At 54.8% G+C, this 5,000-nt stretch overlaps 2 non-coding genes across 2 annotated transcripts; both read left to right on the forward strand.

Moving 5' to 3' along the window:
* Positions 1-2,439: 2,439 nt before the first annotated feature.
* Positions 2,440-4,332, forward strand: LOC126315898 (small subunit ribosomal RNA). The gene has a single exon (XR_007556004.1). It is a non-coding gene; the product is annotated as a small subunit ribosomal RNA (ribosomal RNA).
* A 368-nt stretch (positions 4,333-4,700) lies between these two features.
* LOC126315871 (5.8S ribosomal RNA) lies at positions 4,701-4,855 on the forward strand. The gene has a single exon (XR_007555979.1). It is a non-coding gene; the product is annotated as a 5.8S ribosomal RNA (ribosomal RNA).
* Positions 4,856-5,000: the final 145 nt, after the last annotated feature.

Below are 5,000 nucleotides of genomic sequence, written 5' to 3' on the forward strand. Positions count from 1 at the left end.
AACCTAACCCACGTTGTCCCTTAACCTAACTCAATTTGTCCCTTAACCTAACTCAATTTGTCCCTTAACCTAACTCAATTTGTCCCTTAACCTAACTCAATTTGTCCCTTAACCTAACTCAATTTGTCCCTTAACCTAACTCAATTTGTCCCTTAACCTAACTCAATTTGTCCCTTAACCTAACTCAATTTGTCCCTTAACCTAACCCACGTTGTCCCTTAACCTAACCCACGTTGTCCCTTAACCTAACCCACGTTGTCCCTTAACCTAACCCACGTTGTCCCTTAACCTAACCCACGTTGTCCCTTAACCTAACCCACGTTGTCCCTTAACCTAACCCACGTTGTCCCTTAACCTAACCCACGTTGTCCCTTAACCTAACCCACGTTGTCCCTTAACCTAACCCACGTTGTCCCTTAACCTAACCCACGTTGTCCCTTAACCTAACCCACGTTGTCCCTTAACCTAACCCACGTTGTCCCTTAACCTAACCCACGTTGTCCCTTAACCTAACCCACGTTGTCCCTTAACCTAACCCACGTTGTCCCTTAACCTAACCCACGTTGTCCCTTAACCTAACCCACGTTGTCCCTTAACCTAACCCACGTTGTCCCTTAACCTAACCCACGTTGTCCCTTTGCCTAACATAGTTCACTGCTCGGAATCTCTGGTGTCGTTGTTATCCTCATGTAGATGTCTTGCGAGTGTTGCTTACTTTCCACATATTCCCGCTATCCACTGTCAATTGTACTGCAATAGGACTATATCGCCCCCCCCCCCCTCTGCCCCTCTCTTTGTGTCTCCGTCCTCTCAAGCTGGTCGGTCTGGCGTTTGAGTGTTAAATGAGCCTCGCAGCTGTTCAGTTGCGTTCAGATGTCGACGCCCTCAGTGTACGTCGTGGTATGGTCTGTGTCCATTGTCCGCTGATGTCGTACGCGTAACCCACACGCTGTACCGATCATCGGTAGTTACGTACAGAGTGAAGTAGTGTGATACGTGTGACCGTACGCTGGCTGTGCCCAACGGTGTCGAATCTCAATTTCCATATGTTGTGCTCGATGCTACTTGTCTCGTCTCCCAATAACAGCTAGGTTGCACTGTGGTACGCCGTAGAGGCGTGTGGGAGGAACGTACGAACGCATTGTATGTCACCCTGGGTCGCTGGGGGTGGTGGTGCGGTGAGTCAGGTCAGGTCAGCGTGAGCCGTGTGATGTAGTGACGCGTGTATTCCGACTTTGTCGTATTGCCTCACACAAAGTGCTACCCTGGTGGACCGCGTTCCATATCTGGGACATGCCGCAGATGCCGGTTGACAGTGGATCGCGGAAGGGACATCGCATACGTGCGCGGGCCACCTTCCACGTGTTCTCTTCTGCACATGTCGCAGTGTGTATGTGGTCTGATGTAGCGTGTCGTGACACATGACATCCTGGCATGCAAGAATTGTTGAATTCGCAAATGTAGGTGGACATCTACGTTTACTGCCCAAGATACGCAAATGAACTGGAAATCCGTTGTTGAGCGGTTGTTCACGCTGGAGGTGAATCTGTGATGGCGACGATCGGTACAGCTATTAACCGGTTGTTTCAGCGGTACCCGCCACATCCACACACGTGACTAGGCCCATGTGGGTATGAAGCGATACGCGGCGGTGGCTTGGTGGGACTGTTCCCGGCCGGTGAAGGGGGGCCGCCCGGCGTGTTGGCCGCGCGCTGCGTGGGCGCACGCGCAACAGGCGGCTGGTGGGGGGCGCCGAGTGGCAGGAGCGCCAGCCGACGGGCTCGGCAGGCGGCGCAGCTACGCTGCGGCGCACCCTGCACGCGGCGCCTGGCGGCCAAAGTTGGTTCAGCCGAGCCCGGTGCGAAGCGCGGTGGACATCTGCAGTGTGCTGGTCTGATTGAGGACTGTGTGCGTTGAGGATGCGCCGCCGCCTGGCACTCGGCGCCGCGACGCCGTCTGCTGCTCGGTCGCCCCAGCGGTTCTCGCAGGTGGTTTGTATCGCAGTTGTGCGGACGTGTTGGCGCGTGCGCTGTGCTGGGAGAGTTCGCTTCTGCACCCAAGTGGGGCTTTGCCCTTGTGTGGCGCTGGCGTTGGAGCTGCCGGTCACCATAGGTGGCGCGTGTTGTCTCCCGCCGGCAATGCCACGACAGCACGCTCCCGGGCCTCTGTCGGCAGCGGCAAGCTCAGTTGGGAGCAAGGGTGTTCGCACTAAAACCGTCTACTCGCCTAACTCCGGGCGATTGCGCCTCTCTCGAAACCGACCAAGTACCTAGGACGGCGCTGCGCGCCGCCGGGACCTGAGAGGGTTTCGAGGTGTATCGTGCAGGGGAGCTCGGCCTCCTCCTGTTTGCAGAATAATTGAGCGGACGCTTGCGTGTTCGCGCGGGCCCCCGGGACACACTCCCGGGCGGCCGGCTGCTCAGCTCTAGTTGACGCAGCTCCCTGGTTGATCCTGCCAGTAGTCATATGCTTGTCTCAAAGATTAAGCCATGCATGTCTCAGTACAAGCCGCATTAAGGTGAAACCGCGAATGGCTCATTAAATCAGTTATGGTTCCTTAGATCGTACCCACGTTACTTGGATAACTGTGGTAATTCTAGAGCTAATACATGCAAACAGAGTCCCGACCAGAGATGGAAGGGACGCTTTTATTAGATCAAAACCAATCGGATTGGCTTGTCTGGTCCGTTTGCCTTGGTGACTCTGAATAACTTTGGGCTGATCGCACGGTCCTCGTACCGGCGACGCATCTTTCAAATGTCTGCCTTATCAACTGTCGATGGTAGGTTCTGCGCCTACCATGGTTGTAACGGGTAACGGGGAATCAGGGTTCGATTCCGGAGAGGGAGCCTGAGAAACGGCTACCACATCCAAGGAAGGCAGCAGGCGCGCAAATTACCCACTCCCGGCACGGGGAGGTAGTGACGAAAAATAACGATACGGGACTCATCCGAGGCCCCGTAATCGGAATGAGTGCACTTTAAATCCTTTAACGAGTATCTATTGGAGGGCAAGTCTGGTGCCAGCAGCCGCGGTAATTCCAGCTCCAATAGCGTATATTAAAGTTGTTGCGGTTAAAAAGCTCGTAGTTGGATTTGTGTCCCACGCTGTTGGTTCACCGCCCGTCGGTGTTTAACTGGCATGTATCGTGGGACGTCCTGCCGGTGGGGCGAGCCGAAGGGGTGCTTTCGCGTCCCGAGGCGGACCCCGTTTAAATCCTACCAGGGTGCTCTTTGTTGAGTGTCTCGGTGGGCCGGCACGTTTACTTTGAACAAATTAGAGTGCTTAAAGCAGGCAAGCCCGCCTGAATACTGTGTGCATGGAATAATGGAATAGGACCTCGGTTCTATTTTGTTGGTTTTCGGAACCCGAGGTAATGATTAATAGGGACAGGCGGGGGCATTCGTATTGCGACGTTAGAGGTGAAATTCTTGGATCGTCGCAAGACGAACAGAAGCGAAAGCATTTGCCAAGTATGTTTTCATTAATCAAGAACGAAAGTTAGAGGTTCGAAGGCGATCAGATACCGCCCTAGTTCTAACCATAAACGATGCCAGCCAGCGATCCGCCGCAGTTCCTCCGATGACTCGGCGGGCAGCCTCCGGGAAACCAAAGCTTTTGGGTTCCGGGGGAAGTATGGTTGCAAAGCTGAAACTTAAAGGAATTGACGGAAGGGCACCACCAGGAGTGGAGCCTGCGGCTTAATTTGACTCAACACGGGAAACCTCACCAGGCCCGGACACCGGAAGGATTGACAGATTGATAGCTCTTTCTTGATTCGGTGGGTGGTGGTGCATGGCCGTTCTTAGTTGGTGGAGCGATTTGTCTGGTTAATTCCGATAACGAACGAGACTCTAGCCTGCTAACTAGTCGCGTGACATCCTTCGTGCTGTCAGCGATTACTTTTCTTCTTAGAGGGACAGGCGGCTTCTAGCCGCACGAGATTGAGCAATAACAGGTCTGTGATGCCCTTAGATGTTCTGGGCCGCACGCGCGCTACACTGAAGGAATCAGCGTGTCTTCCTAGGCCGAAAGGTCGGGGTAACCCGCTGAACCTCCTTCGTGCTAGGGATTGGGGCTTGCAATTGTTCCCCATGAACGAGGAATTCCCAGTAAGCGCGAGTCATAAGCTCGCGTTGATTACGTCCCTGCCCTTTGTACACACCGCCCGTCGCTACTACCGATTGAATGATTTAGTGAGGTCTTCGGACTGGTACGCGGCATCGACTCTGTCGTTGCCGATGCTACCGGAAAGATGACCAAACTTGATCATTTAGAGGAAGTAAAAGTCGTAACAAGGTTTCCGTAGGTGAACCTGCGGAAGGATCATTACCGACTAGACTGCATGTCTTTCGATGTGCGTGTCGTGTCGTGTCGCGCAACACGCTACCTGTACGGCAGTGGCCGTGCGCCGCGTGCGGAACCACGCGTGCCTCTCAAAACTAGCGGAAGTGTTGTTGTTGTGTGGTACGAGCGCTGAAGCTCTGGAGCGGCTGGCCTGCGGTACCTGGCGCCTGGCGCCGGTTTTGAATGACGTTCGCCCGAGTGCCTGTCCGCTCCGGTGTGGAGCCGTACGACGCCCATCGGCTGTGAGGCCGTTGGACACAAAAAAAAATAGTGGAACAGGGGCCGTCAGACGCCTCAGTCCCGCAAATGCTACTGTCTTGAAAGAGACAGTGGGAGACTGAAAAGGAAAAGATCACCCAGGACGGTGGATCACTCGGCTCGTGGGTCGATGAAGAACGCAGCAAATTGCGCGTCGACATGTGAACTGCAGGACACATGAACATCGACGTTTCGAACGCACATTGCGGTCCATGGATTCCGTTCCCGGGCCACGTCTGGCTGAGGGTCGGCTACGTATACTGAAGCGCGCGGCGTTTGTCCCGCTTCGGAGACGTGGGAGTGTCGTGGTCGCCTGTGTGGCCGGCCGCGTCTCCTTAAACGTGCGATGCGCGCCCGTCGCCTGGCGGTTCGCATACCGGTACTTTCTCGGTAGC

Source organism: Schistocerca gregaria, unplaced genomic scaffold (assembly GCF_023897955.1).
Source record: "Schistocerca gregaria isolate iqSchGreg1 unplaced genomic scaffold, iqSchGreg1.2 ptg000578l, whole genome shotgun sequence".
NCBI lineage: Eukaryota > Metazoa > Arthropoda > Insecta > Orthoptera > Acrididae > Schistocerca > Schistocerca gregaria.